Raw genomic sequence first — 13,466 nt, 5'->3', positions numbered from 1 at the left:
AGACTGAGTGTGAGGATTTATACCACAAAAAGGTAAGTTCTTTATTTTAGAATTTAAAAAAAAACTCTCACTTCCGAAATTCTTTGTTCTTACAAATCCTTTAGGGGTTCTTGTAGTTTTTTAACTTTATTTTTACTGTAGGTAAATTAATTTTACAAAATTAGTACGGTTATTTTGTTATAAAAGTTCATTCTTATCGATGCCACGAATTATTTAGACATTTTTTCTATTAACGTGCCTCCTTTAGGTACTGAATTTCTGAAAATAAATTGACTTCAGCATTTTATAACAATATAAAAGTGTTATTTTATGTAAAATATAATAGGTATTTTGAAAGCATGTCTGGATAGCAAATAAATGTATGGTATTTTTGTATTGTTTATGTTTAGGATGGTTCTGTTGAGACATTTCTACTTTTCATACATCGAAATTTGAGTAACTAAGCACTTTTCCGCTTTAAACATCGCAATTTGAATCGCTTTTTTTTCTTTTTTAGCAGAGTATGAGAAAAGTTTTTGTTCGATGAAATGCATGTTGGAAAATAGCTTTTATTTCTTTTGGTACATATTTCATTGGTGAGCTGTTATAGTAATTTGTCAATTTAAGCATTTTTAATACTTTCTAGTAATTGTTCTTTGTGTTCAAAAACTTTCTAGTTTCTGGTATTTTTGAAGCGTATATTCGTGATGTTATTTGTTGTTTTTATATATAATGTGTTCTGAATTGCTTTGATCATGTTTTTTATCTGATTTTTTCCTGTTAGCGCTAAAAAAGCATCGCTAAGAACGATGTATGACATATGTCGCCATACATCGTTTTCTTGGCGCCAACAGGAAAAAAGTCGCCATGGGTGGGGTATATCACATCAGTTCCGGAATTAATTTGTAGGAATCAATTTGATTTTTGGGGTGGGGGGTTGGGAGGAATTCTAAGCATGTTCGACATAAATCTCTGGAAAGAAAGAAAGAAAAAAAGTCTTCAACATCAACTAGTTCAGAATTACAACTCGATTAAATTTCAAAACTGGAAATTATAAATAACTTTTACTATTGCGCAAATATAACTTCATGTCAATTGTTTCTTATGATTATTTTTCAAAATACAGTTGAATCCTTTTTAACGAAATCACTAGCGCAATCATATCTCTGCAACAACAAAATTACGTTAATTTTTAACATATTATTGAAGTTATGAATGGCAGCAGTTAAAGTTTCAAATCGTAAGAACAAAGATGCTCGTGATGATTATTCAGTTGTATTTTAGTTGTTAATATGGATGCCGATATTGGATTCAGTTTAAATAAAATTAATATTTGAAATGTTATTACTTTATATTTTCTTTATCTTTTATACTAATATTATAAAGAGAGAGGACGAATTTTTGTGTGTTTATATGTTCGAGGTAATCTCCGGATTCACTGTACCTACTTGAAAAATTCTTTCACTGTATGAAAGGTGCCTTCTCACTGAGTAACATAGGCTATAATTCGAAAAAAATTCGATAAATAGTTCTTTTTTTATTCCAATTTAAGCCCAAATTTCACGTAAATTGCCTATTATTGGCTATTAAAGGGGTGAAAAATTACTTGCACATATTAATATTATATATCGTTGAAAAGGGTGGAATTTTCCGCGTTCCAAGCAATTTGTTTCGATGCTCTAACTTATTACGACGGGAGTAATTTGCGTTTTTAGCTCGAACTTTTTTAGGCTTAGCTGAAATTTAGGCACTACTTTCGTCATTTAATCTATCAATAAAACGTGAAGGAATTGTCCCACAGTTTTCTTTTTGACACCATTGAAAAAAGCGACATTTTTTACTCCAGAAATACCTCGACCTATGGTCGAAAAAATTAGCTTCTATCTTAAAAGAAAAAAAAGTTACAAGCGTTTTTAAAGCAATTTCGAATTATGTCATTTTGATTCAGGTTGTCAGCTATTATTTTCACGTTTCCACGGTTACGCTTTTTGAATCCATTGTTTATTTCCTCAGTTTGCATTTAATATCTTCAACTTATTTTATTTCATGTTTCCATGGTTACCTTTTCAAAATCCATCTTTCGTATTTTAATATCTTAAAAGTATTTTAATATCTGTCGTCATTGTTTGGAAGGGTAATTTTGCATAGTGTTTTTTTTTTTTTTTTTCTTTTATTTAAGTCTGGTCACTTGACACAATTTTTATTCTCAAGGTAGACCGGGCGAAGCCGGGCATTTAATATATAAAGATTTGAAAGCTACTGTTAATGTGATTTTATACCTTTTTGTTTGTTTGGCGAAACATTTATTATTGCCAAAGAAAAAAAAAACGCTTTACTCGCAAAAGGATTGGGTTCCGGTAGTGTGGTCGCTTGGCGCGTTAGGCGCTGAGCAGGTTCATCTAAGATTATTGTTTTAAGGCAGTGGCGCAGCCAGAAAAATTTTCTTGGAGGGGTTTTCAAAATCGAAAACTGTTGCTTTCTTTCCCATTCATTTACAATGCGAAATTATTCAATATCTAAGAATTTCTACAGATTAGTAATTATTCAGTCAAAGTAACTGCTTAAAAACAATTAATAATTTGTACTGATATCGCTATGAAACGAAGAAAGTGGAAAAAAGCACAGAATATTTATTATTAGTTTTACTTCAAATCTTACATTGATTTTTTCTGTGTTTTTCGCGAGATCATTTAAAACCTCCTCCTCAAATACATTCATGTCTTTATGAATGTCAAATGCTAGCTAATAACGGTTTCGATCAACCGGTGCTTTCTCGGAAGCTGCCGGAACATAGGACTCCATTAAGGAGATCTTGGACTTTTTCAAAGTTCTGAACCTCCCTGCTATCATTAAAACTATCAAACTGGTTCTGCCTGAAATTAGAAAACAATCTGACCCCATCAATAAACTTTGGGCTCTTTTCCAAGCTTTCATGGAAAGTGATGAGTTATTTCAGCGCACATAATGGCTTTCCCCCTCGGTCTTTCTCTTTTGTCGTGGAATGCCTGCGGGCTGCTCGACAATATCACTGAACTTAGGCAGCTTGTTTATGAACAAGCGCCCGATATTATCTGTGTGCAAGAGACGCATCTTAGACCAATCAATCGTGGGATTGGGATCCCCAATTATAACTTTTACCGCAATGATCGACTTCCAGATCAAAATAATTATACTAGGGCATGGGGGGGGGGTACCTTAATTTATGTTAAGAGCTCTATTCCACACCACCAGAACCTAACACCAAGCCTTTTGGCACTTGAAGCTACTTCTATCACAATTGCACCAAAAGGCTTTTGCCCCATCACGATTGTCTCTGCGTATGGCCTAACACTCAGACACATGAGGGCGAAAGAAAAAGCCTCGAAGCTCCTTCGGGTTCTAGAAGCAGTCTTTCAATACCCTCATAGCACAATAGTTTGCGGAGATTTTAACGCACACCATACCTTCTGGGGCTGCAATGGAACCACCGCCACTGGTAGAACTATTTTTGACTTTGCCCAAAAGGCAGGAATTACCATCGTAGCTCCTCCCACACCTACACGTATCACTGTGACCAGCGCATCTACTATTGACTTTGGGATGGTCAAATTGTTTCCCTACAGTTGCGAGGTGACTTCGCTTGCAAAGCTCTCCTCGGATCACAACCCAGTCAAATTTGTCTTTGACACGGTTACAGTGAATACTGCACTTCCACATGCCTCGAAACCTGATTGGCCCAGGTTTCGTAAACTCCTGAACTCCATTCACTTTGATTTTCAGGACATCAATACTGGGACTGAGCTCGATTCTTCTGTTCACAATTTAACTAATACCATTATTAATATCCATTCCAAAACCTCCATCCCCATTTTAAAGCAAAGCTATGCTAAGGAGCTCCCCCTCCACATCAGAAACTTAATTAGGTCAAAAAATCAGCTACGAAAAACTTATCAACTCCGCAGGGATCCTGCTTCCAAGTCCGACCTCAATAAGGCACAGGAGCTAGTTAAACAAGCAATTAAAAGGCACAAAAATGACTCATGGACTCAATATATTTCCTCCCTTACTGCAGACGACACTTCCATTTGGAAAGCCGTCGAGCGGCATCGGGGGACGTATAGACACATTCCACCCATTAAAGGCAAAACCCTTCCAGGAGGCCAAACTGTAACTGCTGTGACTGATATTGAAAAGGCAGAACTTTTTGCCGATCATTTCGAACAGCAGTTCACACCTAACAACACCAGACATGACGAAACTGAATCACTTGTTAACATCACACTACACAATTACTTCACAACTCCACACGCTAGCAACACCCTTCAGATTCAGCCCTCAGATGTTCTAAGCTATGTCAAAAAGTGTAAGAAAAAGAAAAGTCCAGGCCTTGATAGAATCACCAACTCTCTAATTAAAAACCTGCCAATTCGTACTATTTTCTATATTACCCAACTCATTAACAAAATACTCGAGTTGGGTCACTTTCCGCAGGAGTGGAAAACTGCTATAATAATCACTATTCCAAAAAAGGAAAGAGCAACAGCGGAGCCGTCGGAATACCGACCAATCAGCTTGCTCTCTGCTCTCTCCAAAATTACTGAATTCTGCATTCTCAATAAACTTCTGACTTTCTTGCGGATCACAACATCATACAAGCTGAACAGTTCGGCTTCCGCAGGAAGTACTCTACAAACCACCAACTACTTAGAGTCACAGAACTAATCAGAGAGGCTGAAAAAAATCATCAGAAAACCATCGGGCTTTTCCTTGACATAGCGAAGGCATTCGATAGGGTTTGGATTGATGCGCTAATTTACAAACTTATACGCCTTGGGTTACCTCATGCACTCATAAACATTATCAGCTCCTATCTTATGAATAGGCACTTTATCGTTCGAGTGAGAGAAACTCTCTCAACACCTAGACACATACGGGCCGGGGTGCCTCAAGGCAGCCTCTTAGGCCCAACTCTTTACTCAATTTTCTCAAACGATATCCCACACATGGACAACACGCATCTTGCCATTTATGCAGATGACACCTGCATACTAGCCTCCGCTCAGGGACTTTATCAAGCCTTTTCAGCAATTCAAAACCACTTAACACATCTAGATATCTGGCTAAGGACTTGAAAAATCAAAGTTAATGCCAACAAAAGTATAGCTACCTGCTTTTTTACAAGAACAACTGAGCTCCCTCCTATTAAACTGCATCTTTATACCGACCCGATTGATTGGTCTCAGCGGGCGAAATATTTAGGCATAACGTTCGACCGTAATTTAACCTGGCGACCTCACATTGAAGAGGTACGCAAGAAGTACCTCACTTCCAAAAAACCACTAAATTGTCTCCTGCACAAAAAAAGCGTTTTATCAACGGATAATAAACTGCTCATTTATAAGTCCTGCCTAAGACCCATTATTACCTATGGAGCGCCCATATGGGCGACTTCTGCAATCTCTAACTTTAACAGAGTTGAGAACTTGCAGAGAGTGATGGTTCGAGCGGCGTGCGACCCTCCCTGGTACGTCCGTACGGACAAGCTGGTGGAAGAGGTTGGCATCCCGACGCTCCACAACTTTTGCAAAAAGCTCGCCAAGAGATTTCACTACAACATCCCCCGTGTTGGCAATCCACTACTTAACATCCTTCCAAATTACGATCCATTGGATCCGGCAAATTCTCGCAGGCCTCGCGCTCTGCTAGCTTAGTTTCAATTTCGAAACGGGGTGAGTGAATCCCTTATCGGGTTCATACCTCGTTTCGACTCTAGTTATTGTGCTACACTCTGGCTGGGAGCATGCTCCTATCTATTTTCATTTCAGTATTTTCTTTTTAAATTTCTTATCAACATTTTATCATTGTCTTAATTTTATTTTATTTTTATTCATTCAAATAGCCTAGAAATCCCCCACGGGGAAAAAAAAGTATAAAACTTTAAAAAAATATGTAGGAAGCGAAAAAAAAATACTTAAACTTATTTAAATAAAGAAGAACTTTAGTTGAAATTTACTTTGAAGAGCCTTCGGCTAACCATTATGGTACTCCCGTTAGAGGAAGCCACATCTCTCGTACATCCACGCAACCATCTTCTGCGCCAAAATAAAGCCATGGCCCCAACCGGGGAACTATCAACATACCACACCAGAGGATAAGGGGCAGGGCCCCAGGTGCCTCAAGCAACGAACTTATATTTCCGTGGCAATAACGGTTTCGATCTTTCGATGAGAATTGGTTAAGAGCCTCAGAAAATCCGGTGCGGTAAGCTTCCTCCGCTTAAAAGGATTTGTGCAGTGATGGAAGTGCTGAAGGACCATGATACCCTGTAGAGCTTCACTGACACCATTTTAGCTATCTTATACCAGGGGGGGGGGGGGCGTGGGTTGCTCATCATGAAATACAACTTTTATATTTAAGAATTGAAAAGTAATTTCTGACTGTTTCCCGATCATTAAAAGCAGTAAGATATTTTGTTAAAACCTATTCCGCTAGGAAAAGCTCAAATACTCTGCTTTTTTCCCTTGATTTTAACGGAGGAAATGAATGTGCTTGTGTTCTGGGAGGGGTTTTAACCCCAAAACCCCTCCCGTGGCTGCGCCACTGTTTTAAGGCAACCGTTAATGAAATTCATTGTTTTGGCGATTTGTTTTGAAAGAGAAGAAACTTTTGATTTGTTTTTATCCGAGTGAAATGTACGACATTTTCTTTTTTTTTTCTGACGACGATTTTTGAATGTTCCACGGGATTTTTTTTTTTTTTTTTTTCGTTAGACGGATGGATTATGATAGCGTGGTTGCCGGGCAAGTTTGGCGATAAACAATAGTGTTATGGAATTATTTTTGCATTTGAAAGATATTATTTGATGTCTTTTTTTTTTTATTATTTGGCGAAATATTTTATATTGCAGTAAAAACCGCTTCACTCGCTAAATAGAGATTTAAAGCAAATGTAAATCTAATTTAATCATTTGACGAAAAATTTTAAATTCCAAAGAAATTTAAAAAGTTTTTTTTTTTTTTGAAAAGGTGAGTACGCATTTTATACAAAGAAAAATGATCATTTCACATCCGACGGGGAAGGGGCGTCATTTTTTTTTTTTTTTTAATTCAACGGAGCTCTATTAAATTTTTAGCACGGGCATCGCTGTGCGGGTACTGCTAGCCTATGATAAAGAGAAATCCGATTACTGGTGCCGGTTGTTTAAAGGAAGCAACTGTAGCAAAAACCCCTAAGAAAACAGCAAAATCCAATCACAATTGAAGAGTAGAGGAAAGATGTATTCCTTCGAGTAGTAAACAGCCTCCTGGAGGAAGATTGACTTTAATTTTGGAAAACGTTAAATGAAATGGACAGTACTAAGGAAATACATTTGGAATTAGAGCAAAAAATGTAATGACTGAATTATTTAAAAATTATGTACTATTCATACCTGACAGTAGTTGAATAAAATAAGAGATGATGTTATCATTATAATAAATCTCTAAGTTGACAGTTGTGCAGCTAACTGGTAGATTTACGGTAACCGGATGCTGGCGATAAATGTTTTATTCTGCCAACTAGCTGCCTTTCTTGGCGACGGGCATTCTTCCCCAAATTTGGAAACCCTGCAACAAAGTTGATCCTCAAGGCGGTTTTTTTTTTTTTTTTTTTTTTTTTTTGCAATATTTGGTTTGTCGTTTCAATTTTCAAAAATTAGAAACGTTTTGCAAAATTTTGCATCGCAGAACGTTTTTAATTTTTTCGTAGTTCACTTTTATTCAATTCTTAAGCATTATATTATTTGAATTATCATTAGTTTATTTAGCTTCAAAAATATTTTAAGATTCACTATTTTAAGGGTTACATTTAAAAATAAGTTATTACATTTTCTTCCATTATTATTTTGGATTTTCATCGCAGCAAGTAAACGAGTTTTTTATGTTTTATGGTTCCCTCTTGAATTTAAAATTTAATAACTATCCTGATAACTGATTCAGTTAAGTTTGAAATAAAATTTGCAGTTACGATAATTTTGTCTAAATGAATCTTTTGATATGGTTTCATTTATTTTGCAAATCTTTTCCAGTTTTACTTGAACTTTTAATGTACTTACTGGCTTTTACTATGTACTTGACCCATTATTTCAAACTTGAATGTAATTTTAAATCCCACTTTTAATGTTTAATTTTGTTAGAAATTCTTGTTGGCTCGCAAAACATGTAAACCACGTCAAGATAACGGAAATTAGTGAAGAAGAACGCAGTTAACGTGCAGTGCAAATTAACATGTACGTAGTTTCGTCTAAATTAAAAAAAAAAAAAAAAACGAGCGATCGATTCATTAATCTCACACCTCAGGACGGAGAAGTCACATTAGGACGCCACCCAAGACAGTGATAACTGTCCTGCGCAGAAGTTCCTTCTTTGACCGTGTCATGCCCACTTGGAGGTCATAACACTAACCAATAATGGAAATCAGCGAAGAAGGACGCGGCTAATCCCCAGCGAGATCCCCTGCTGATCAGGGCGGGTCCAAGTGAAGGGTGTTCAAGTATTGGGTCTGTCCGCCGCATTCTCCTTTGCGGCGAGGCCCTTTACTCGCGCACACTACCCGATCAGTCCGTCATTGGGATGAGATTTCCTCGAACCACTTGGTATCCCCCCGAGATTCGAACCCGGGACCAGCTGTGCGAGAGCCATCGACTTAAACCACCATACACTGGCTGGATACAACTATCTTCGGTTTTAACTCGCATATAAACTTAACAATTGGAAAAAAAAGTGCTGGTAACTGAGTGTCAACAATAGTAAAATATATTCATTGTTGCATTTCAGATAATACGTTGTCTTTAAAATTATTCTTTCTTTGATAGACAAAACCACACCTCATGATGGCACCTCTGGCTATAGTAGTTCCCATTATTTGATACATGTTTTCCGTGTTTGATTCTCGAGTTACAATAAGTGGAGGGCGAAATGGCTAGTGATATTATAAGAAAACATAAAATGGCGCAGTCGAAAGTTTGAACCGCTTCAAGGAAACAATGGAATACTGCAGACCGCCAATGGGCCTGAGTCGGAAATGTAGCGGATAATTGGCGAAAATTTAAACAACAGTTTTGTATTTATATGACGGCGGCCGGAAATGAAGAAAAGAAATCTGAAGTAAAAGTAGCCATGCTACTAAATGCAGTTGGTGAAGAAGGCATAGAGATTTTTAATACCTTTGATTTGTCAGATGACGACAAACAAGATTATGAAAAGGTTATTGAGGCGTTTGAGCTATATGCAACACCAAAAAAGAATGTGGTAGTTGAAAGGTTTATATTTAACAATCGAGTTCAAGGGCAAGGTGAAAATTTTGTCCTTTTATACCGATTTAAGAAAATTAGTGAAGTCGTGCGAGTTTGGCGATCAAGTAGATAGTGTTGTTCGTGACCGCATAGTCCTAGGTATCGCACACAGAGGTTTTTTGCAGGAAAGATTACTGCAAGAGGGTGAACTTTCGCTATTCAAGGCCGCAGAACTTTGTCGATCTGCTGAATTGAGTAGGACACAAGATCAAACAATTGAAGCTAAAAATGTTGATACAATGAAGCGATTTTCTCTGCGATCATCTAGAAATCAACAGAACGATTTTAATACCCAGCAAAATTCAGCTTATGCTAGGCCTTCCAATAATGAATTCTCAAGTGAATCCGGTTGTGTGACTTTTCCAGTGCAAGAAATGTAATCGTAGAGGTCTGAATGTCCGGTTTATGGAAAACACTGCTATAGTTGTGGAAACCTTAACCATTTCTCTTCCGTTTGCAAGTCTCGAAATATTAGAAATTTCCTACTCAGAGCCAGAGAGAAGCACCAACGAGAGACAAGATAACAATACTGACATTTATGTAGAATCTGTTACTGTATGCTAAATAGGTAATGTAGATTATCTTTACCGGAGAATATATTTTTATCGATAGGTAAAAATTTGAATTATGATAAAACCAGTATTGTATTATTAGAGGCTTATGGGGGTCAGAGATTTAAGCCCTTGGGTGAGATAAAATTATTATGCTTTGTGGGTGATAAGCAAGCAATTATAGATTTTGTTATTGTTAATAATAGATCAAAACCATTACTAGGATTAGATGGGTGTATAAAACTAAACTTATTGAAAATTGTTGAGGATAATTTCAAACGTTATGATAATTTGAATTGTGAAAAAATAATGTCTTGTGATGTTAAACCAGCCAAATTGCACGAAGGGTTAAATAGTGCTAGTTATGGCAATGATGTCGAAGAGTTTATTCGAATGAACACAAATGTATTTGAAGGAGTGGCAAAATTTGGTAAATGCAGTATTAAATTGAAAGAAAATTATTCTCCACGACGAGTACCCACTTCATTGCGTCCGAAACTTGATATGAAATTGATAGAATTAGAAAACCAAAATATTATTGAAAAAGTAGAGAATCCGCAAGATTGGGTTAGCAATCTAGTAATAATAGAAAAATCTGATGGTTCACTCAGATTATGTATAGATCCACAAGACTTAAATAGGGCTATGAAGAGGGATTACGCATTGATTCCAACAGTTGAAGAACTTGTTACTAAGTTATGTAATAAAACAGTATTTAGTGTTTTGGACCTAAAAGATGGATTTTTTCAAATGGAATTGGATACAAAAAGTAGTGATTTGTGCACATTTAATACTCCATTTGGCTGTTACAAATTTTTGAGACTTTCTATGGGGTTATCATGCGCTCCAGAAATTTTTTTAAAAACAAATGAGAAGAATTTTGGGGACATTCCGGGAGTTTTAATTTATTTTGATGATCTTCTTATAGCAAGAGATTCTTTAGCTGAACACGATGCGATATTAGCTAAGGTAATCAAAAGAGCTCAAAAGCTAAATGTTACATAAATTCAATAAAAACAAAATTCAGTACAGAGTTTCAAAAGTCAAGTATTTAGGTTTTGTTTTCGGGTTAGAAGGTATGAAACCACACTCAGACTATGTAAAAGCTGTAGTTGATATGCCCGAACCCACTAATAAAAAAGAACTTCGGAGAATAATAGGAGTGATTAATTACTTAAGGCAATTTATACCACAAGTCTCAACACTGACAGCACCTTTAAGGTAGTTATTAAAGCAGGATACTAATTGGCAGTGGTTTCCAGCACATGCAGCAGCTTTAAGTAAGTTAAAGGAAAAAATTGTCAGCGCTCCTGTTCTGAGTATTTTTGATAGCTCCAAATCCATTGTAATACAAGCCGATAGTTCAAAAGATGGTTTGGGTTGCTGTTTATTACAAGGTGGACGTCCAGTCGCGTTTGCATCTAGAAGTTTAACAAATGCAGAAAAAGGATATGCTCAAATCGAGAAAGAATTTTTGAGCATTGTATATGCAACAAATAAATTCCATTATTTGATTTATGGGAGACCTGTGGAAGTTCTTACTGACCACAAACCGTTAGTATCTATAATGAGTAAAAATGTTGCACATGTCATGTCACCTAGATTGCAGCGCATGATGATAAAATTACTTAGATACCAATTAAATTTAAAATATCTGCCAGGGAAAAATATTGTAACGGATTCGGTGCGACTTCCACTTTCTTGAAATGAAGACACAGTTCTTGATAAAAACACAGGAAATTTATTTACACTATGTACAGGGAAGATCTTCAACAACTGCTAAATTATTCATCAGCAATTAAGCAATTATCACACAACACCGTAAACTCACCGTTTACACACGTATTTACTTCCAAATACGAAAACAACACAGCGAAATGCCTCGCTATAAACAGAGCAAAAATGCACTCAGTTCGAAAATCTCAATCGAAACTCCACTGTTTATCCATCGCTAACGGCTTAAATACACCGAAAAGAATTTTCTCAAATATTCCACACGCTTCTCGAAATGCGTTGACCGTTATCAAATTTTATCAATGAACAAAAAGGGAATAGGGGTCGTATATTTTAGCCATATGAAAAAGGGGTTGTATATTCATTACGGGAAACTATTTACAGGTTACGTTACTACAATAATTACTATTTACAGAATTTGTAACATTGCCCCCTTCCTAAGGACTGCACGTCCCGGGCAGTACAATCCCCAGAAAGTGTGCCAAACTTCTATCACAAGTTTACAAATACACACATTAATTAATAACTAACAGATACAGAAAACACAATAATAACAAGAAATATTACTAAACATTAAAAGCAAAAATTATCTACAACTTTTATGTTATCAACCATGGTTGTTTACGTAATACTCATGAACTATGGCCATAGTATGGGGCTAACCGATCATAATGTACAACCCTAGGTTTTGCATTAGGTGATTTTTGGATCCTCACTACGACGTCATTTAGTCGGTTAACGACTTTGTAGGGTCCATCCCAATGCGACTGCAATTTGGGTGATAGACCTTTCCGTCGGATGGGATTCCATAACCAAACCTTGTCGCCTTCGTTGAATTCATGTCCAGTAGACCTTGTGTCGTATCGGGTCTTCATGTTCTCCGCCGCGATGTTGATTCGCTCTCGTGCGAAGTTATGAACGTCTTCCAACCGGGCCTGGAGATCCTGGATGTACTCCTCAGGCGATGAAGGCGCATCCGGAGGACGACCGAAGACGAGATCACAAGGTAGCCGAAGCTCTTGTCCGAAGAGCATCTGAGATGGGGCATATCCGGTAGTCTCGTGGACAGCACTGCGGTAGGCCAGCAGGAACAAAGGTAGCTTCTTGTCCCAATCCTGTTGATTTCTGGATACCATAAGTGAGAGATTATTTAGGATTGTGCGGTTAAATCTTTCCACCATGCCGTCCGATTGTGGGTGTAGTGGTGTTGTCCTAGTTTTCTCAATTCCGAGAATTTGACATAGGCCCTTAAACACAGCAGAGATGAAATTTCTCCCTTGATCGGAATGAATCTGCAAAGGTGTTCCGTATCTCGAGATCCAATGCTGGACTAGAGTCTCTGCTACGGTAGTAGCTTCTTGATCTGGAATGGGATATGCTTCCGGCCATTTGGTGAAGTAGTCGATGGAAACAAGAATGTATTTGTTCCCATCAGCAGTTCTTGGTAGAGGACCCAGGATGTCGATCCCAATTCGTTCGAAAGGAGCTCCAACGTTGTACAGATGTAGCTTCCCTCTGCTTCTTTTCTTCGGTCCTTTACGAGCAGAACAGGCGTCACAAGAATGGCACCACTTCTCCACGTCATCCTTCGCCTTGCTCCAGAAGAAGCGCTCCCGAACTTTATTGAGGGTTTTCAAGACACCAAAATGTCCTCCAGTCGCACTACTATGTATTTCTTTCAGAACATCTGAAATTCTGGATCGAGGAAGTAGTAACTGCCACCTAGATGTCTTGCCGTCGTCAGATTCCCATTTCCGGTGTAGCACGCCGTTCCGTAAATGGAGTGAGTTCCATAAAGCCCAGTATCTTTTTGTTGCAGGACTGAAGATGGAAACGTCCTGCCAGCTAGGGCGTCGACTGTCACTTTCCATGAACTCTAAAATTGGTTTTAT

Source organism: Uloborus diversus, chromosome 6 (genome assembly GCF_026930045.1).
Source record: "Uloborus diversus isolate 005 chromosome 6, Udiv.v.3.1, whole genome shotgun sequence".
NCBI lineage: Eukaryota > Metazoa > Arthropoda > Arachnida > Araneae > Uloboridae > Uloborus > Uloborus diversus.
Note: the sequence above shows the minus strand (reverse complement) of the source record.